This window comes from Lutra lutra, chromosome 4 (assembly GCF_902655055.1).
Source record: "Lutra lutra chromosome 4, mLutLut1.2, whole genome shotgun sequence".
Classification (NCBI taxonomy): Eukaryota; Metazoa; Chordata; class Mammalia; order Carnivora; family Mustelidae; genus Lutra; species Lutra lutra.
Genome location: NC_062281.1, coordinates 53,356,334 through 53,379,282, shown reverse-complemented (window position 1 = coordinate 53,379,282; position 22,949 = coordinate 53,356,334). Strand labels below are relative to the sequence as shown.

The window sequence follows — 22,949 nt, the reverse complement described above, 5'->3', positions numbered from 1 at the left end:
TACAATGAATGTTCTCCTTAAGTAATGCATCACTTCTCTCTGACTGCTCTCAAAATGTTTATTTTGTGTTACTTTTCAGAAGCTTAATTATGATGGGTCCTCCCAAGATTTCTTTGGATTTATCCTTTTCAAGTTTTACTTAGTTTCTTGAATCTGTAGACTTGTGTCTTTTGCCAAATTAGGGATGCTTTCAGCCATTATTTCTGTGAATACCCTTTTCACCCCCACTTTTTCTTTACCTTCTGGGACTCTGATGATATGAATGTTGGATCCTTCTGTTACATTCCCACAGGCTCCCAAGTCTCTGTTCATTTTTTTTTTCCAGTCTGTGTTCTATTTTTTCATGCTGAGTAAATTCTATTGATCTTTCCTTAAGTTCACTGATTCAATACTCTGTTATCTCCACTACTATTGGGACCATCTACCATATTTATTCTTCTATTATATTTTTCTGTTTTATAATTTCCATTTACTTAATTTTTATTATTTCCATTTATTTCCTGAAATTGTGTTTTTTCCCATTTGTTTCAAGACAATTTGTCATTGATTGTTGAAGCATTTTTACAATGACAGCCTTTAAATCCTTCTCATATAATTTCATTGCCTGTTCTATCTTATTGTTAACATTAGTTGATCGCTTTTCTCATGCAAATTGTGATTTCTTGATTTTTGGCATGAGGAGTGATTTTTTTTTTTTATTCTGGATATTACATTTATTATGATAGGAGACTCTGGATATTATTTAAATCTTTTATTTAAAAAGCAGCTTTCCTGTTGTTTAGTATCTATTGTTTTGGGCTGTAGTTCTAATAGCAGTTTAATTTTCAGAGTATTTGCAATGTTCTTTTGGTCTCTTTGGTTTATTAGGAACTCATGTGGTTGTTATTGGTCCTTGCTGGTCTTGTCTAAGGCGGGGTGGGGCAAAAGCAGTTTCCTGAGGCTGGGAAGCAGTTGTCTCTGTGTAGAGGTAGGGGAACCTCAGCCTTTAGGAACTTTGAGGCTTCCTGGGTCAGGTGGGATTGTGGCAATATCCCTCTCGCCAGTGTTGCTTAGCTGCTCTGTGTCTTAGTAAGAATCTCAGGTCATGCCTAGGAGGAGAGCACTTCCTCTAGCATCTTATTGTTAATGGGGTTCCCTGTCCATCCACCTTACAACTGGCTGGTATTATCAGAGGGACTCCCTTCACTTTGGGGGGAAAAAAGGGCCTCCTTTGGCTGTCTCCTATTGCTAAGTTGGGAAGAGGGTGCATGTAAGTTTCCCTCCTTTTGTATTATTTTTTTAGTTCTGGTATTACAAACCAGTTTGGCTTCGTCTTTTCACTTTCCAGAGTTTTTCTTTGATTGCCTTTTATTTATATACAGAATTTATAGTTAAACTTATAAGAGGAACAGAGAAGTGATCCTGCACAATTTGTCTGGATCTCAAGTTGCCACTTACCATGGCCTATTGGAAAAAGAAAGGAATTTGAGTCAGTTTCAGGTTGGAATCCTTGTTGAACCACTAATGTACATGACCATATGATCTTAGAAAATTTATTTAACTTCTATAAGTCTCATCTTCTTCATCTGTAAAATGGAGATAACTCATTTATGCATTCACTCTTTATTCATCCAACAAAATGTCTGTCACAGCAATCTTACTCTAAGGTAGTTGCTGTTCCAGGCATGAGATTCAGTGGGATGTCTTTAGAAGGTTTAATCAGATAAGTGATACAACTTATGTATGTTTTATAATGATTACTTTAGCTGTTTTGTAGGGAATGGGATGTGGGAGAGCAAAAAGAGAAGCTGAGACACCAACCAGTTGAAAAGTGATTTTAGTAGTTCAAGTAGTTCCTCTCAACTTGAGAGGCAACTGTGGAAAAAAGAAGTTGTAGGTTGCCGATACACTTTGCAGTTCAAGCAGGCAAGATTTTCTGAAGGGTTGTTTCTGTGAAGTTAGGAAAAATGAAGAATCTATTTCAGATTTAGGTTGGATGATGAGAGACATTTTAGACATGAGAAAATTGGGAGAAGAGATTGTATTAGAAACGAGGTCAGAAATGAAATATATGTGTTTTGGATAAGTTAAGTTTTGAGGTGTCTGTAAAACATTTGTGGAGATGTACCATTAGTGGTAAATATCCAATTCTGGAGCTCATGGGATTCGGGCCTGGTGCTACAGTGTACATCTGGGTATCAACAACGTTTAGATGATGCTTAAGGCAGTATGATTCATCTAAGGGGAAATTACAGAAAGAAGAAAAGAATCTGAGCTACCCCATAATTTCAAAATCAGGAGTAGAAAGTGCATCCAGCAAAAAGAGACCAAGAAGGCAGGAGAAAGTGGGAGCAAAAATTAGGTAATTCAGTGTCAAAGACATTAAATGAAGAAAATATTTCAGAAGGGAGAAGTGCTCAATGTTGTCAAATCCTTTAGTAAGATAAAGACATATAATTGACTAATGGACTAGATAATTTGGAGATATTAAGTGGACTTCACAAGAGTCATTTAAGCAGAGTAGTCAAGATTATTATGAAAATCATTTATATATGAAGTTAGGCATCCTACTAATTTCAAATTACTTTCCCTCAGTTTCTTCACGTGTAAAATGATGATAATGGTGTTTTTTTGCCCATATCATTCCTTTTACTCTCGTATTACTAGATTTTTGTAAGGATCAAATGACAATGCATAAGAAAAAAATGACCTATGTAGAGTTACACACAAAAATAAAATAATGTTTATTTTTCTTTTATTTTTTTAAAGATTATTTTAGAGAGAGAGAATGTGTATGGAGGAGAGGGGCAGAGGGAGAGAGAAAATCTCAAGTAGACTCTGCAGTGAGCACAGAGCCCAATGGGGGCTTGATCTCACAACCCTGAGATCATGACCTGAGCTGAAACCAAGAGTTGGACACTTAACTGATGAGCCACACAGATGCCTCTATTTTTCTTTTGTATATTTGAAGGTAGATATGTTTTAAGCAAATATACACTCACACAATGAATGTGTACTTTATTCCTTTAATAAATACATTTGAGCCAATAAGAATTACCTCTGCATTGTAGATTCTTAAATAGTTGGACTTGTCTTTAAATATAGTTGGAGATATGCGAAAATATACTTTATTTTAAAGCCATATGTTAAGTCACACTTTTCCAAGGTGACAGTAGAAACATTTTAAAAGTACTTCCAGAGTTTGTTTTCAGAGATTGCCTTAGTTTTAAAATAACTGCTACTACTAACATTGCCATAAAAACAATACCAATTAAAATCACACCAATAATAGCTAATATTTTTAGGGTATATTATGTATCAGGTCCTTTACATATATTATCTCATTTAATTTTTATAATCACCCAATGCTATGAATATTATTATTATCTCTACTTTACAAGTAAGAGTATTAGGTCTCAGAGAAGCTAAGCAATTTTTCTAAGAACTGCAGATCGTCTGAGTCAGTTTTTAAAATAAAATCTTTTTCATCCCATTGTTCTTCCTTTTAACACAATTCTGACTTTCATTTTTTTTATTTTAGTTTTTTTATTTTTTCAGCATAATAGTATTCATTATTTTTGCACCACACCCAGTGCTCCCTGCAATCTGTGCCCTCTACAATACCCACCACCTGGTGCTCCCAACCTCCCACCCCCCACCCCTTCAAAATTCTCAGATCGTTTTTCAGAGTTCATAGTCTCTCATGGTTCACCTCCCCTTCCAATTTCCCTCAACTCCCTTCTCCTCTCCATCTCCCCTTGTCCTCCATGCTATTTGTTATGCTCCACAAATAAGTGAAACCATATGATAATTGACTCTCTCTGCTTGACTTATTTCACTCAGCATAATCTCTTCCAGTCCCGTCCATGTTGCTACAAAACTTGGGTATTCATCCTTTCTTTTTTCTTTTTTCTGACTTTCATTTTTGGGTGTGTTGAGAGGTTTGGATTGGTTAAGATGAGAGTTTTAGAGCCACCTGCACAGACAAATCTTCTAAACTTGTGACTGAAACCAAGTTTTGTTTATTCTAAAAAAAGAAAACTGCATAGGGATAAGATACAAGATATGTCAGAACATCAGAACAGAGAGAGAAAGGACTTGAGATGTGGCAAAACCGCATGCGAAGTGTGGAACTCTCCCCAAGACTGAATGTATGGATGGAAAGAGGGACAGGGAAGATAGCCAGGTCATAGGTGTATAAAACATAATATATCCTGCTTGTCAGTTTACTAAAGCAAGAGAGAATTCTAGGAGGCACAGTTGGGGGATGCTCGAGTTTAGACATAGGCTATCCATCACTTGGAAAAGCTCAGAAAAGGGAAAATGAATATGCATTTGTTTTGAGGGGAGCTGGGATTTGTTTTAATCCGGTAAGGTAAGGCATGCAGACCTGGAAGTGACCGTCATAAAGGAAGAAGTTCATTGTATTCAGATATCCTTAGAAATAGGGGACATGGCACACAAGACAGAGTCATACAGGGAAGTACCAGGGATGGCTAGAAGGCAGAGGAAAATATGGACAAGTTCTTTTATTTGTGGGAAGGAATGAGCAAGGCAAGATAAGCAGCCATAGGATTGGTTAGTTTGATTTCAGTAGGCTTTAGGGTGTAGGGGTTGTTCCCCCTTAAATTGGTATTTGGCTCTAACAGAATATGAAAAGTGCCCTGGAATGTGAGAGGCTGATAAAGAAAGTAGTTGGATTTGTGGGATCTGTACTGATTGGTTTGCATCTGAAAGGTGCCTACACAGGCAAGTAGTTTCTATGCTTCCTAGAACAGCTAATATAGTATTAAACACTTAACTGTATACCAGGCACAGACTTTGTCTCATTTATTTTTCATGATAACTGGTAAGATAGGAATTATGTTTTGATTTTATAAAATAAGGAGTTAATGTTGGTTGATTGTGGTAAAAGTCCCAATTTGTGATGAAGTCCTGCCAGCGTCCATACACTAAGTAATCACTTTACAGTACTGGACCCTGCCGTCTGCAGTTGCTACGAGCTGTGTCTTTGGCTGGTGGAGAGAAATAGGATTAGATGATTTCTAAGGTTCTTCCCTGCCGAGGTGGCTTGGTATAGTCTGATGGGATCTGTAGGAGAGGAGTGATCTGAGGAAGTTTATTGTCGCAGGGTGTGCCCAAAACACGGCTGAGAGGGAGCTCAGCTGGGAGCGTGTTGTCCCAGAGACAGCAGGCCAATGGGAGAATTAAACCAGAGTCAGGAAACTGCATTCCAACTCTCCCACACCACTCTGTTGCTGGGTAACACTTGAGTGACTGCCCAGACCAAGGGAGCAAGGACTAAGAACTCCAAAGAGCTTGGGATTCAAAGTGTAGCAGGAGAATTGACAATGATGAAATGAAATAGGTTGGAAAATCATGTTGAAATAAGTTGTTAACTAGTAATGTAGAAAATATTCAATAAATATATTTCGAACTGGATATAATTTCATCTAGTGGTAGGTTTTCTAGGAAAAGCAGGCTGTAGTCAATCTGAAGAGAATCTGGATATTCTTCTTAAGCTTAAATATAGAGATTTCTGCTACTTCTTCCTATCTCTTTTCAGTTCTTAAAATTCTGGTTATCTACAATCCATTGTCTAGTAAATACTCTCATAATTATTTATTAATTGTTCTTGATTGTGGTCCTCATGTTCCTCATGTTTTTCCTCTTTCTTACAAAAGTAGACTATAAGCAATTCAAGATAAGAGCTGTGTCTAGACCCCTCATAACATCTAGAAGTTCTGGACTTATGGATACCCAGTAGATATAAAGAGATTATAAATTTTTTGCTTGAAAGAATCTTAGAAAGCATCTAATTTAGCCATTTAGTCTTGCTGATGAAGAAACAATCATGAGGAGTATGAGGTACCCACCCAAAGTCAAAGGTGAGGTAGTGATTGTACCATGACTCACGCTAGTACCTGCTTCTCACCAGGCTTCTTGATTAATAGATTGAGTGTTCAGTGCTTGCTTTAGCTTTCTTATGAACTTACTGGGCTTTTAAAGAAAAGCTAAATTCATTTAAATGTTTTATAAATTCTAATTGCCCATAATTATATAAAATGTCTCAGATGATATAATTTTTAAGTAGGCCTTTATTCTGTCATTTCTCATTGATATAGATGACAGGAATAGAATATGTGTTAAAAATGTCAAGTGTACTAGGATGATGACATTTTATGTAAGTACGTAATTAAATCATATTTTGGAAGAACTGATAATCACTATTTCCAAAGAAGTGAATTATATTTGAGAACACTTTAAGAGGTCTCCAGTTGGCATTTCATAACTCAAAACCAGCTTTGTATATTACCCCAGAGCTACCAAAGAAGAAGACAAGATGATACTCTCTATGGCAACATAGCAAAGACTATGTGAAATGTACAGATGTCTAAATGCTTCCCGAAGGCACAGTGGAGGTTGCAAATTTTATTTCTTACAGCATGTCCTGGGACCAAAAACAAACTGCTCACCTTCATTACAAACATTGACAGAGGTATGATCCAATATGGGAGTAACTGAAAAAATGTTTGCTTATGAGGAAATCCTATCACTCCAGGGCTGTAGGTGATACTATTAAAAAAATGGTATTTTGCAGCACGAATGTTTGCCAACCCCTGTGTTTCTACCCCAATTGTATATAATTCTCAGATTGCCAAATTCTCCACTCAATCTCCTTTTGAAAGAGGAGAGGAGTGCTAAAAATTTTTGAAAACTTGAATATATCATAATTCAATGTTACTGTTATCTGAACCTAATTCTAAAGGGCAGAGTGTGAATAATGAAAATAATCGTGTTCTTTATTAGTAACAGTTTTGTGTCAGAACTCGCTGTAATGCTGTAAACAAATATGGACAAAGTGAGGAAGGAGACTTCATGGAAGGCAACTATACAGAGGAAATGGGGGTGAAGTAGTACTCTCAGTGGGCCCAAAGTTTTATAGATCAAGTTCAGACTGGGATTTTTCAATCTAGTCTTTTTCTAGTGGATGTTGAAATTCAGGGGGGATGTGACAGATGGGACAGGGGAGTGGTACAGCTTTGTGAGATGACGGAACTCTAAGGAAAACTTCCCTAAGGTAATGTTGGGGGAGAAATGGAATGTGCTAGTAAATTGGCTTCAGGAGCTGCAGAGACACAGGGCCATTGGATCATCAGAGCTACAGAATTCTGAAGCTCAAAGAAGATAGAGAAGCCTTGGTTGTCTAAGAAGCATGGAAAGTAGGCATCAAGTAAGTGACCTGTCTTCCTCATGGGAGATGTAAAGATGGTTTTAGAAATGTAGAGGACTAGTGTCAAGGAGGCACGAAGACTTTTTTTAAAAACTTCCCATTCAATGAGGTAAGAACTTTGATTAGTTGTCTTACTGGTACCTCTTTGGTTTTGGCTTAGAAGCAAATGTACTAAATGAAAGCACAGGTTCTAGCAGTCCATATTTCAGGCTTCTGGGTTTCATTCAACTTTTGGAAGTTTAAAAATCCTTAATTATCACTACTGCTACAATTCTGTGTGGAGAACTCAAGGACACTTTTGGCTCTCACAGTCACATTATAATGCTTTGTTCTAAGTGTGATTCACTCTGGTACTGTGGTTACAGGATAGAGAAGGAGATAAAAGATATGCAAACATAGAGGGAAACATGTTTTTACTTATGAATAACAGCAGTCTGAATTTAACATTGAAAATTTACTGAAAAGACCATGGCTCTATTCTATTGTGGATGACAGCCCAGGGAAGCAAATTTGGATTCTCAAACACAGAATGTTATCTATTGTTTTAATATTTATTGTATGCAGAGAGAACTACAGAGAGTTCAGTAAATATATGGCAGGATAAAGATGCTCATCTCTCTCTCTCTCTCTCTGTTGCATTAGAAGTCAACTAATTTTTCCTCTTAGTACCTAGCTGGATTTGAAGATTAAGCCAAAAGGGAATTTATTTTCCTTCATTCAGACTGAATTTTAAGGCCTACTAAGTGCTATTTGTTAAAGAATATGAGAAGAGAGGAAAGATTTTGCTTAGAAATGAGAAAGGTGGGGCGCCTGGATGGGTCAGTTGTTAAACGTATGCCTTCGGGTTAGGTCATGATCCTAGGGTCCTGGGATGAGCCCTGAATCAGGACCCCTGCTCAGCAGGAAGCCTACTTCTCCATCTCCAACTCCCATTGCTTGTGTTCCCTCTCTCCTTGTCTCTGTCTCTTTGTCAAAAAAATAAAATCCTAAAAAAAAAAAAAAATGAGAAAGGAGGAGTGGGTTTGCAGAACAGACAAAACAGGACAAAACTTGCCATTTGGTTGGTCAAAGGGTTTGATAAGTTGTCTTCTGTTTTTGGCAGAAGAAAATATTTCCACAGATACTTATGGAAATATGGAAAATGATATAAGAATGTATTTATATATGTCTGTATATATACATGGTTTGAGGACAAACAATATATAAAAGAGAGGGTTTTTAGAAAGCATAATCTCTGATAGCTGATCCCAATGTAAGTTCCCCAAGAAGGAAACCTGATATCTGGGAAGAGCCAGTAAAAGGACCTGCAAATAATCAATGCAGAAGCATTTGTTGAATTTTCTTTTCTTTTTTTTTTAAAGATTTTATTTATTTGACAGAGAGAGAGAGATCACAAGTAGGCAGAGAGGCAGGCAGATAGAGAGGGAAGCAGGCTCCCTGCTGAGCAGAGAGCCTGATGTGGGGATCAATCCCAGGACCCTGAGATCATGACCTGAGCCGAAGGCAGAGGCTTTAACCTACTGAGCCACCCAGGCACCCCATTTGTTGGATTTTCTGGCTTCACATAGGAACTGAGCCATTGCAAGCTGTTCGGGCTGCACTTGAGCATGCATTTTCCATGGGCTTCCAATAGCCGTGTCAGTCTTAGCAATTCCTCCTGTCAGTGTCTCATGAGGACCTCACTTCTTTGTAATTCACGGTCTCATGCCAGTTTTGCCCAGCAGGAGAGATGCTTGACCTTGCCCCATGACTTGCTTTATTCCTGTTTATTTTACTGTTGCCAACTTCTCAGCCTCTGCATTTGCCTACTGCAAATCCCAAAGACATTTGTAAGTAAAAAATTGGGGGTTGAAAACTCTGCTCCTTGCCACATCCCTCTGCTTAAGACACTTGATCCAAATCACCTGGTGACATTCTCAGGTATAGTAAATATAGCTACATTACAATCATATCACTTTGTTTAATACTAATATCTGGAATAAGTTCAGCCATTTTTTAAGCAGATTTTATAGATTTTGCTTTGAGAGATTACTCAGCTTGCAGGAAATAGAGCTATGTGAGGAATCCCGCTTGGTGAGCTCCAAACCCAAGTTCTCAATCAATTTTCTTTTCTTTTTGTCATTGTCTTTTTGTTTCTATAATCAAAATATCATTAGTATGCATTTTTATTTTTATTTTTTGAAGACTTTATTTATTTATTAGAGTGCACAAGCATGGGGAGGGGGCGGGTGGCAGAGGGAGAGGGAGAACCAAGCTCCCCATACGGGGCTCGATCCCAGGACCCTGGGATCAGACCTGAGCCGAAGGCAGAGGCTTAACCAGCTGAGCCACCCAGGTACCCCTGCATTTTTACTTTTTTTTTTTTTTTAAAAAGGCCTCTCCCATTGCCTTCTGTCTTGCACCAGTTGGCTAATATTAGGAATGACCCCACTTTATCAACTGACCATGGTTCTTACATCCATGAATCAGCTTCTTGCCAGAATAGAATATAAATATTTTAAGTATTTAATAAATACACTTCTGTGCAAGAGTTATGTAATGCATTGCTAGGAATATAGTTTATTCATGACAGGCAAGACTATTTAAGGCTGCATGTCTTGCCGTAAATAGTTGAAAGAGGAGATGGGAAAGGTAAGACAGACAAAACACATACAAATTTAGAGATACAAAAATCTGTCAGGGTTCTTAAATGGCCAACTTAGCTCCCTCCTGAATTGACTATTCATAGTTCACCATCCTGTCAATTAAAAAACCTAATTCACCTGAACAAATTAGAAACTATTTCATGTTATTTATTTATAGTCTGCTTTAGATCTTTTGAAGTCTATTTTAATGTACATTTCATAAATATTATAGCATTATTAATATGTTTTGATATTTTGTTATTACAGTTTTCTATAACCATCATAATATATGGCTAAGAATAATAGATTTTTTTCATCCATGTCTCATGTCTCTCTTTCAATTCCATGTGATTTGGGCAATATTGAAAATAAGAGAACCGTCGTATCACCTAACAATACTAAAATACTCATTTAAAAATATCTACAGGGGTGCCTGGGTGGCTCAGTGGGTTAAGCTGCTGCCTTCCACTCAAGTCATGATCTCAGGGTCCTGGGATGGAGTCCCGCATTGGGCTCTCTGCTCCGCAGGGAGCCTGCTTCCCTTTCTCTCTCTGTCTGCCTCTCTGCCTACTTGTGAGCTCTGTTTGTCAAATAAATAAATAAAATATTTAAAAAAACCCAAAAATATCTATGTTAGCTCAGTAGCAATAAACCAATAAAATATAGGTTCAAAATGGTAATTTCTTCAAAAGTTTCTTAGCATTGCACTTTAAAGATAATATGATGGTTTTGTTTACTATTGTCTGTATGGTGTGAATGTTAAATGTTAAATGTTGGATTGAAGTTGAGCTTGATCAGGGATGCCTGAGTGGCTCAAGTAGGTTAAGCGCTGCCTTTGGCTCAGGTCATGATCCTAGCGTCCTGGGATCAAGTCCCACATTCGTGTTCCTTGCTCAGCGGGGAGCATGCTTCTTCCTCTACCTCTGCCTGCTGCTCCCCTGCTTGTGCTCTCTCTCGATCTCTGACAAATGAATAAATAAAATCTTTAAAAATTTTTAAAAATAAAAAAGAAATTGAGCTTGATCAAACAGCATCTGTATGAAAATGTAAAGGAGTTTGCCTTACAAAAGGCATGTTGGTAATCATATTATGGTTTAAAGCAGTGAAAGGCATCTGATCTGGCACATATCTGAATTATATACTTGTAAGTGATAAGTGCTGATGGTCAAGTAAGCAGTCTTACTATTTGTCAATAACTTAGTCTTGCATCATATAGAATTCATATGTATAGGTAACATCTAGGATAGTTTCTTTTTTTTAAAATATTTTTCTGTTAATTTTTTGTTGTCAGTAGAGGAAGAAAAAACCCTAACTTTTGCTTGCCAATGAAAAACCTGGGGTTTTCTTTCTTAGTATAAAACTGTCCATGTGTCTGAAGTGGGCGAATTTTGCTGAAGAAATCCGTTTTTAATCAGAAAGGTGCAGACTGGCCCCTCCTTGAAACAACAGAAAAGTGAAAGTAAAAAAGAATTGAATTTTTTCAATTGATTCAATTCAAATGAGCAACACATTTACATAGGATTTTATCTACAAGTCAGACTAAATCATGATCAGTTCTACTATTTAAATGGGACAATAGTTTCTTGCAAACTGGGAAATTACTCAGGGAAGGATAAATAGAATGGAGGTTCCTCCCACCTGACCCTCTGCCAGTTTTCATGTTTATTCTTACTTCTTTATACTTGCACAGTCTAACACATTTATTCTTCCCACAGGAGTTACTCTGATATGCATTAGATATTAATATGCACATTTGAATGAGGAGTCGGGTTTCAAGTTACAATAAAAACCACTTGTAAAGAATTTTCTCCCAAATTCAAATCTTTAAAACAGCCACAACAGATTAAATTATTTTTTTAAGGAAGGTAAGTTGTGCTATATTACTGCTTTTTAAAAGTTCAAAATTTACTTTATTAGTTATTTTATGGTATGTCCTTAATGAATACATTCATATCAGACCAAGGGGAATGAAACCCATCACTGAGAAGGCTCTCTAATGAGCCATATAGAACTGAAATAACTACATATGCATTCCACAAATGGACCATTAATTGGAAAAAGAACCAAAGTGTGAAGATATAATCCTATAGGATGGAATTTAAATGGTAATATGTTTTCAGGATTTAGAACTTTCGATTCACTTGTGTGGAGGAAAAGGTGAATGTGAAACAAAGTTTGCTTTTCCTTCTATCTAAGGTGAAGCATTTCCATTAAACCATGATGCTAAACCTAACTCTGAGAAAGAAATAATTTAATAATTTTGAGAATTTTGTTAATTTAACAAGAACAGTTGTCTCGACCTAATTTACTTTTTCTTTTTCTGGTTATTAAGTAGCATGTTCTATCATACTCGTGGCTCTAATCCTGCATTGCCAGTGCTGCCAGGTTGCTTAAGAGGTAACAGACTGACCGTGGGAGGAATAAGAACATTCTGGTACTGCCGTGCCTCTGAAACAAACCTGATGAGAACCAGGACTTTCTGTGGATGAACAGGTAAATTATCCCCAACAGGTCCAAGGGACAGGGCAAAGCTGGGAGGGGCATTAAATCAGGACACACCGTGACCAGCCACCACCAGCCCCCAGTGGCTCTGGAAAGAGTAGCCTGGGCTGGGTGAACAACCACCTGTCCTCAGCCAGTCTACCCTATTGTGAGTCCACACTGCCATCCCTGTTGCTTTTGCACCCACTGGGGCTTTTGTTTCTAGTCCCCAGTGCGTTTGCCTTGCTCAGCGCAGCCCTCAACAGACAGATGACCCACTTAGCTGGGACCACCACTGGTCCTTTTGTAACACATTTCAGACAAACACGACTTCTCTCTGCCTTGTGAAAACAAAAATGATAGAAACAAAAACAAAAACACTGGATGCATCTGTGAGGGAAAAGGGGAGCTATTAATATTTACAGTGGGATCACAGGCATGAACCTGCTCTGTCCGGGACACAGTGAGATATATGGTTGTATCAGGGTTTGCCAATGCTCTTTATTTTATAGATGCATATTATATAGTATGTAGTATATACAAGGAGATTTATTATAAGAAATTGACTGGCAAATCCAACATCTGTAAAGCCCAGTCCCAATTCATGTCCAAAGTCTGGAAGCTGCCATAAAACCAGGATAACTGAGGTCCCAATTTGAAGGTCATCAGGCAGAATTCTCTCTTATGCTGGGAGGGGCAGGCTTTTTAAGGTTCTGTCTAAATAACTGATTGGATAAGTTAAACTGCTTTATTAGTCTACCAATCTAAATGTTAATCTGGGGCGCCTGGGTGGCTCAGTGGGTTAAAGCCTCTGCCTTCGGCTCAGGTCATGATCCCGGGGTCCTGGGATCGAGCCCCGCATCGGGCTCTCTGCTCCACAGGGAGCCTGCTTCCTCCTCTCTCTGCCTGTCTCTCTGCCTACTTGTGATCTCTGTCAAATAAATAAATAAAATCTTTTAAAAAAATGTTAATCTTCTCTAAAACCATCCTCACAGAAACATCCAGAAAAATGTAAGAACAAATATCTGGGCACTCTAAGGTTCAGTCAGGCTGACACATAAAATTAATTGGAGTGTCCACCCAACTGATTTCAAAGCAGCAGATAATTTGCTGTCTTGTGTTGAGCCTCTGTCCACAGTGATTCACACCGTAGTTTCTTTTACCTTTACTCCAATGAATCCAGTCTCTCCTTATTCTATACTTGCTCTTGGTTTGTGTCAGAATTTCTCTGGATCCAGCCCCATTATGTTTATTTATTTCTCTTCTAGGTATTTAAATTTTTTTTCCAAAGATAGATTTATTTATTTGTTTTTTTTTTTTTTTTTGTTTATGTATAAGAGAGCACACACAAAAGCACAAGCGGGGGGGTGGGCGGCAAAGGGAGAAGCAGACTCCCCACTGAGTGAAGAGCCCGATGCGGAACTCGATCCCAGGACCCTGGAATCATGACCTGAGTTGCAAGCAGACATTTAACCGACTGAGCTACCCAGGCGCCCATCTAGGTATTTGATTTTATCATGTCATTTTAAAACAGTGACTTACAAACTATATTCTGTGGAGGGATATGGTGTGGGTGTAGGTAAATGGAAGACTAAAGGAAATAGGTGGGTTGCCAGGCACCACCTTTGCTTCAATGATGGTAGCTCTGTTTTTTATTCTTTTATTTGTTTTTTCTTCCCAGTAAGCTTTTATCTGAGGACAAATTAGTTGGCTCAAATGTATTTGAAAATCACTACATATTTTCCTTAATGAGTCAATGATTTTGCCTCAGATGATCCATGAAACTGCTGAAAATGTATGTAATAATTTATTTGTAAAGTTGTATTTTTCTGAAGAGAGCCACACAAATTTCTCATTTATTTAAAAAGGTCTATAACTCACAAGAAATTAATCACCATTGGTTAAATATTATGCATGACATCCTGTGTTTTCAAAAGAAGATAGGATTTAAAAATTACCTACAAGAACTTTGAGAATATTGATATTTAATAAATCATGTCCTATATTTCTATTGGATCACAAATAAAGTGATACCGAAATGAAGCAAGGATTCATTTGCAACTGAAAACAAAAGAGAGAAAAAAAAAGGCTTTCCAATCCACACTTAGGTGTAGACATTACTGCCTTCTTGGTGGCGTGGCATATTTGATACATGGAGACTTAAATATCTTCCTTCTCAATAATCTCTGAAACTTAGGTAAGTAGAAAATTCATTGAGTCAGGTCAAGTTTAAACAGAAAAATTATCAGTCTTCTATTGTTGCATAGCAAACATTCCCAGCACTTAGTGTCATAAAATAATAGCATTTACTATTTATTATTTTTTATGATTTCTTTGGTTGACTGGGTGGTTCATTACTCCACGTAGTGTCAGCTGCTTTTTAAGCTGGGAGATTGGCCAGGCTACCCTGGCTCTCCATGTGGTATCTTATCCTTCAGAGAATGGATTTCCATATTTCCATATGTTCCAAGAAGATAAATCCTAGTGTACAAATGCTTGTCAACCCTCTGTTCACATCGTGCATGTTGATAAATGGCCAAGGTGTCATGTCCAAGCCCAGAGTCAATATGGGAGAGAACTATACAAGGCTTGAAAAGTAGGAACATGATTCATTGAGAGCCAACACTGTAATGTCTAACACAGTAAGGAACTTGAAAAAGTTGTTTGTACCCATCAGGCCAGTAGCTCATGGTCAGAAATTAAGTTTATTATTAGAAATTTAAAAATTATGTCATTTTGAACACCCCAAATTTGGGAGATGCCTCCATACATATGTTAAAAAAAAATCATACCTTAAAAACCCTTACTATTGAAATAGGAAGAACGAAAGTGAAATAATCAAGTGCACTATTAAAAATATTTTTTTAGGGTGCCTGGGTGGCTCAGTGGGTTAAGCCGCTGCCTTCAGCTCAGGTCATGATCCCAGGGTCCTGGGATCGAGTCCCGCATCGAGCTCTCTGCTCAGCAGGAAGCCTGCTTCCCTTCCTCTCTCTCTGCCTGCCTCTCTGCCTACTTGTGATCTCTCTCTGTCAAATAAATAAATAAAATCTTTAAAAAAATATTTTTTTAAGTCCACAAAAAAAAAATTAAAAGGAGAACATACACATAAATGACAAGGCAAAGGAAGAATTTAGTAATTTGAAAAGCACCACAAAAATGACAGATTAATACCAAAAATTACTTCCTTGAAAAGTCTAATGAAATTAACAAAGCTCTCATAAATAAAAATTATGTAAAACAGAGAAAACATAGACATAAAGAATGCCATTTGAATTGATAGTTAATTCAAAGCTTACTAATATACTTATCCTGTTCTGAAATCCATTACCAAATGCTATAAAGAAATATAAATTTGAAGTTAAAATATTTGAAAGGATGATGCAAACTTATCATTGTTTTAGATACATGTGATTTGTTATGCATATAACTCGAAATAACTCAAAAGTATTAAGATCAACAAACAATTGAATATTTATAAAATGCATATAAAAATAAAGTCTATATTAATAGTATTTATTTCTTGCATATGGGCTTATGGGTGATTTTTATTTCTTTTTTAAGTGATTTTCTGTATTTTTCAAAATATTTTAGTCACTGTTTTACTTTTGTAATCAGAAGAAAGCTGTTCAGAATTACTAAATATTTTAGATAAAGGTGATAAAAACAACAGTTATGGGGCGCCTGGGTGGCTCAGTGGGTTAAGCCGCTGCCTTCGGCTCAGGTCATGATCTCAGAGTCCTGGGATCGAGCCCCGCATCGGGCTCTCTGCTCAGCAGGGAGCCTGCTTCCTCCTCTCTCTCTGCCTGCCTCTCTGCCTGCTTGTGATCTCTCTGTCAAATAAATAAATAAAATCTTTAAAAAAAAAAACAAAAAAAAACACAACAGTTATCCTTTTGCTTACATGCTCTTACGTGAGCACATGTTTATTATGCACATGTGGTCATGCACACACTCACACCTCCCAGGGTACAGATGTCTTTGTCTTATAGCATCAGTCCTTTTAGCATTAACTGTGAATTAATAGGCTTCCAGAGCTATAGCATCTGTGGCACATGTGAAATATTTGGACAATTCTTAGCGTGTATCCCCAACCACATGAGGCATGGAAAACATTTGAGACTGCTTTGTGGAGAGAGATTTTGTCTGCTATGGACACACCTGTTATCTGAGGGACTTCCTTCAGACCCAGATATGACTGTTCTCAAGTACTCAGAATTCTGTTGGTTTAAAAGATATTTATTTTTCACACTGTACCATTGGTTACTCCCTGAGGAGTTCACTGTCAACGATTGATGTAAGATTTACTATTTCTTGTAAGTCAAAAAGAAGACATTGCTATGTCTGTCTAATACTTATTCTTCCTCCCACCCTATTCTTTTGTTCCCTCTTTCCTTTGTCCTTCCCACTCTCTCTCTTTATATTTAGTTCTTTTCTTCCTTTTTCCGTCCCTCCCTCTCTATCCCTTCTCTGCTCAGTATGCCAGATGTTAACTCTTGGTGTTGGCCAATGACAAAGCAAACCTCTTAACATGCCTTCAACGAGCTAAGAGATACTTGAGGGAATACTTGTACATAAAATAAAATTTGCCATTAAAATGTTTTGTGTTTTCAGAAATTTTATGAAATAATACTTTGCAAGGATTAAATGGAATAATTCTCACAGGGTTTTAGTAAGAAAGATAGTGAAAATTTCAAATATTTGGAAAGAATACTTCAACAGAAGCCAGGCAACTTACCTTACTCTATGACAAACCTATTACTATGGAGCAAAATCTCTGGGTATAATGATCAATTTGCAAACCATACACTAGCAAATTGGAATCTCTTTTCACCAATATCCTTCCACAGACTGAATGTTTCTGTTCTCCTAAAATGGGTTATTTGAAACCTAATCCCCAGTGTGATGGTATTAGGAGGTGGTAGGGCAGATGATAAGGTCATGAGGGTGCAGTCCTTACGAATATATTAGTTCCCTTATATAACAGATTCCAGAGAGATTTCTTACCTCCTCCCCCATGTGAAGGTACCATGAAAAGACAGCCATTTTTGAGGAAGTGGACCCTCACTAGACACCAAATCTATCAGTGCCTTCATCTTGGATTTCCCAGTCTCCAGCGCTGTCAGAAATAAATTTCTGTTGTTTATAAGCCACCTGTCCATAGTGTTTTGTTACAGCAGCTCAAACAGGCCAAGATATATCCCCTGAAAGTGTTTTCTGGCATATCCTGACCCAGAAAAAAGCATTTCTTCTTTCCATTCACTCTTAGATATGTATAGAAGCATCTCTTTGCCCCAATTCCCAACACCTGCAAATTGCTTTTTCATTTTTACCATGTTTTCAAATGTCATCCTTCACAGAACATCCAGTTTTCCTAGGGTGGTGAGAAAAGGAGTCTTGAACTTTGCCTTCTTTTTCTCTGCTCCCCATCATTAATCTCTTTTACCTTCTTTTGATTTCTAAAGATTCTGTGTGTGAATATATCAGTTTGAGAGTTGGGATGAAAAAGGTGAAACAGGATTTTAATTTGTGTATGGGAATTTCCCCCTAGAGATTAAAAAAAAAAAATAGTCAAGGCCATCCTACTGTTCAAAGTTCAGATAGTACATACATTCATGAATTAAAGATAACATAGTATTGGTAGACAGGATTCAGATAGAAGAATGTTCTGATTTATTAAACTTGTCTTTCTAAGTAAGATAGAGTAGTTGAGCTAAGAGACAGTATGTGTTTCTTCTTCCTGAGTCTCAGAAGAAAATAATTCCACTATAAGAGTCCTGGGAGAGAGAGAACTATAAAAACATGTTCCGCTCTGATGGGAAGACACGGGGAGAGGGACTATATAATTTTGTACGTTGACTGAGGCTAATTCAAGTAGTGTTAATTGTTCCTCTGCCTCCAGTCAAGGTGATGCCCTGAGATTCAACACAGCCCCACTGGATCTCCCCTGTCCAGCACTCAGTTGAGTGCTGAACAATGTTTCAGCAGAAACAATGATCTTTGATTTAGCTTTGTACTACCTCCATCCCAGCATACCTTGGAGCTGGGGGCAGGAAAGTAGAGAAGAGGACAGGTGCTGGTATTGCTTCTGTTACATTTGGTCAATGCTTTCTATAAATTAACTTTTGCTATTAAACGGTGCTTTACTTAATTGTGCAGATGGACCAGGGAAAGTTGACTTAGGATATAGAACAATGTTAATAGATTAAATTTTTATATGATTTTTATATGATTCCTTTTTTGACCTTCTAAGTCTTCCTTCATTCTCGTTCACCTAAGCACCCATGACATTCAGAAAAAGATTTCAGGTTCTGAAATTCAAAAAGAGGGTGTTTGCATCTATACATTGCCTTGCAAGCCAGGCTATTGTTTGCTGAATTGGTTAAAGTTTATATCCATTCAGGCATGAAAGAAATTGTGTTTGGAAAGCTAAATCAGTGAGCTTTATTTTTATTTTTTTTAAGCTTTTGTTTATTTGTTTGACAGAAAGAGATAGTGAGAGAGGGACCACGGCAGGGGGAGTGGAGAGAGAGAAGCAAGCTTCCTGTTGAACAGGAAGCCTGACATGGGGCTCGATCCCAGGACCCTGGGATCATGACCTGAGCTGAAGGCAGATGCTTAACGACTGAACCACCCAAGCACCACCCAAGATCACTGAGTTTTAGATAGTGGAAATTTTGGTAGGTAGAAGAAGAAGGAGAAAAGGGAAACTCCTTTTCCAGTCTTGAATGCTTGTAGCAAGGAGAAGGAGACAAAGTAGCATGTGCAATGGTCAAATACAGGGACCTCTATTTCTATTCTTCAGCCTAGAGGGGTCGTATGCCATATAAATAAGGATATCACCAAGTACAGAGGGACAAGTCTTATCCATGCCCTTGTTTGCAACTCTGGGACAAAGCTAGATTTGACCCATGTCACATCACTGAAAACATGCTTGGGAGAGACCCAAAAGCACTGGTCTAGCAACATGACTCTTCAGTCATGGCCATGGGATGTATTGTCTTTGCCAGGAAGGAGTAGGATCAAAGACCTTAGAACTGTCTTTAGGACCAGCAGGATATAAGATGAGACCTTCTGGACCTGAACTCTGAACAGAAACAGGTTCCAAGCAAAGAAGAATGGACCAAAAGTTTACCAGGGACCAACTTTTGTATTGAAGACTAGAGGAGCCCGACAGTAGGCTGGTAAGGAATCTACATTCCAAAATTGTAGATTGTTCTGCTCTGCCTTTTAGTCCAGAACATGTAAACAATAAAACTGTGTTGTTATAGATAGAGAAACAGCTAGAGAAAAGTTATTTGCAAGACTGACATTTTTTTAAAGTTTTATTTATTTATTTTGACAGACAGAGCACAAGCAGGTGGAGATGGAGAACAGGCTCCCCACAGAGCAGGGAGCTCCATGGGGGGCTCGATCCCAGAACCCTGAGATCATGACCTGAGCCAGAGGTGGTTGCTTAACTGACTGAGTCACCCAGGCATCCCAATATTGACCATTTTTATCTAAGAGACTGAATGTATCCCGAAGGACTCTTTTCTGGTATCAGACTAAACTTTAGGTTAGGTTGGGTGTTTAGTTACATAAACAATGTGGGTCATAGTAGGAAGAATAGATTAGTTATAGACAGAATAGCAAATTAAGCCTGTAAAAAAGTTAACACACAAACTTTTAGTTCTTTAGGTTATAGTATGAATAAAATTTGACAACTGTTCTTTAGATGTAGATTATTGAAGTTAGCCCACAGATGTCATTCTGCAAGATTATCTACGTTTCCTTTCAATTTTTTAAAAAAATTAAATTCTGATTAAAGTGAAGACAGTTCAGTTGCTTGAACTGTCTTCTCATTTTATCCTGCCTTGTTCCTCCGTCTTTTCTTCACACCTCAACCTCTCTCCCTCAACTCCCCACCCCTTGCAGCTCCTCCTTCTAATGTTTTCAGCACTAAATTATGGGAAACCAGACTTTCAAGATCAGAGCTTGGCTTGACAAAATTTCACTTAAAGAATCTCATCTACTATGAACCTACTATGTTCATATCTTTAATAATTATTAAAACTTCCATGCAGGTGTTCACATCTGCATTTCTAATCTGGAGTTCATCTTTAAAAAATATTTTTTTAAGACAAGTGATGAGAAATTCTATTGCCTACTCCTGTGAGTTATAAAGACTCTCCAACTTAACAATTTGTAGCATTAAGAAAGTTTTGTCATACAGAAAATCTGCATCTGGATTTTGCTTCTCTTTATTTGGTGCCTAACTCTGTACAGTTCTCTGCTTTTCTTGTCTTTCTAGGTAATAATTTTTGTTCTCAGATCCACTGAATTTATATGTATATGCTGCTGAGTAGGCATTTTTTTCTGGAGAAGATCCATATTTTTATGAAATTTTCAAAGAGAAATGAGATTGAATAAATTTGAGAATTCTCGTTCTATCTTTATATGTGAGCCTTATTCTGTCTCATCAACTGCTCATTTTTTCTTTCTCTTCTTGTGTCTTTCTCTTTCCATAATATGGGTAGAAAATATATGAGCATAGAAAAACTTTGCTTTCCTTTTTTTTTTTTAGCTTTGCTTTCTGATGATAGCATGAAGAAGAATGAAAAATTTTACATATATTTAAAAAAAAATTTTTGTTATGTGTTCCTTGCCTTATTATTTAACTCTAGGTCATTAAGTATTTTTTTTTTTTAATTTTGTAGCTTGAACTCATGTGGGGCTTGAACTCATGACCCTAAGATCAGGACCTGAGCTGAGATCAAGAGTTGGATGCTTAACCAACTGAGCCACCCAGGCTACACTTAGAAAATGTATATATCCTGAAATCCTACCATCCAGAATGAATCACAAGTGAATGTTACAGAAAAAAAAATTCTCTAAGGTATCTTTTGTATTAACACACAATTTAAAATAAATGGGGTCATAATATAATTTGTATCTTCTAATCTGCTTGTTTTTCCCACTGAATAATATATTGTGGTCATTTTTCCATGAAACACATCCAAACTATCCTTTCTAACATATATGTAGACTGAATTTATATTCATATATCATGATTTTATCCATATGCTATTAAAATGTACTCTAGTTTTTCCTAATTTTTCGCTATTGCATATAATATTTTCATGTGTGGCTTTTGTATATATACTTATATTTTTATTTTAATTTTTAAAATTAGGATGTATTTCAGACATATAAAAATACATAAAGGAAAATGTAGTGGACACACATATACCCACTGCCAAGCTAAAGACTTAGGACAATACAATCGAATTAGGTCCCCTATTTGTACTGACATCTTTATATAGTTCCATAATTGACTACTTTAGGTAAATTCCTAGAGACTAAATTTCTGGATCAAAAGTGAAATCATTGCTTTGGATACATTTTATTTATTTGTACTCATTTATTCAGTAGGTATCTAGTAAGTGTTGCATGCTGGGGACTATGCTCAGGCCAGGGATAGAGAGATAAAAGATAGTTCTCATCTTCAAGGAGAAAATAATCTTGAGTCAAATAATAACGACAAGTAAAAGACAGTATGGAAAATGATAAAATAGAAGTAAGGATAGGATACAACAGAAGTATAGAGAAGTTGAATCTAACTGGATGGTCATAACTGGTCTGAAAAAGGAAGTGATTTGATGATGAATTAGTTAAGAAATGAAAGTGAGCATGGAAAACCTTTTAAGTGGGAGAACATCATTTGCAAAGGCCAAGAATGATAGAGTGGGCCCCATTGAGAAATTATCCCTAGTTTGGTATGGCTAGAATATGGAGTTCTAAGAGAGAACAATGAGGGAAGAGGGCATAAAAGAAGGGAAAATTCGAGTGTTAGAAACAGAGAGAAGCATTGTTAGTACAACCAATAGCATGAATTGAAAATTGTTTTTTAAAAAAGTAGTCATTAACCTGTTTGAAGAGAGAAAAGGAAAAGACTGAGGATACTAGAAAACCACTAAATTATGTGATGGATTTTAGTATGTTTGCATCCTGTTTCTCATCACTTCTTAAATTTTAAATATTTCCTTTTTAAAGTCAGCATAATAAATATTCATTCCTCTGGCTCACATCTAGGATGCAGCTTGCAAAGAGAAGTCTGTGGTGCTCCCTTTCATATCCCATCCCTTCTGGCTCTGTCCGTGAGGAGGTAAGACAAGGTGATGTGCGTCTTTCTGACTGGACATTCTCTGTGTTCATATTGTTTATACAGAGACCAGATTGTGATGATGTGAGGGTTGAGACTAGTGAAATTATTAGGTCTCTTTTCACTAAAGATAGCGCATCTGTAATCATTCCATAGGAGTAAATCGGCATGCAATAGCAATTTATTCATTTTAGAGACAATTCACTTTCCTGTTTTGTTTAAAGGAATCATGGTTCCTATGGTGTGTTCTGTATAAAATGCATTGCATTTCAGGATAATGCTGTTGACCACTAGGGAAGACAGAAAAATTGAGACTGTGTGCCAAATAATCTCCCGTAATAGTAGACTCATGCTCTCTTCATTTGACCTTTGATTGCCCAGAAGTTATGGCCTGTGGTACACTGGAACACTGTGCAATGCCCTGGGTCTTCCGAGTCTTGGCATCTGCTTGGGGCTTAATGACCCACATCACTCTTGGCAATGGTGCTTT

General features: G+C 37.2%; 1 long non-coding RNA gene across 1 annotated transcript; it reads left to right on the top strand.

The window, feature by feature from the left end:
* The first annotated feature begins 11,558 nt into the window (after positions 1–11,558).
* LOC125098867 (uncharacterized) lies at positions 11,559–22,463 on the top strand. Its single transcript, XR_007126964.1, has 3 exons — positions 11,559–11,702; positions 12,173–12,330; positions 22,390–22,463. It is a non-coding gene; the product is annotated as an uncharacterized LOC125098867 (long non-coding RNA).
* The last annotated feature ends 486 nt before the right edge of the window (positions 22,464–22,949 follow it).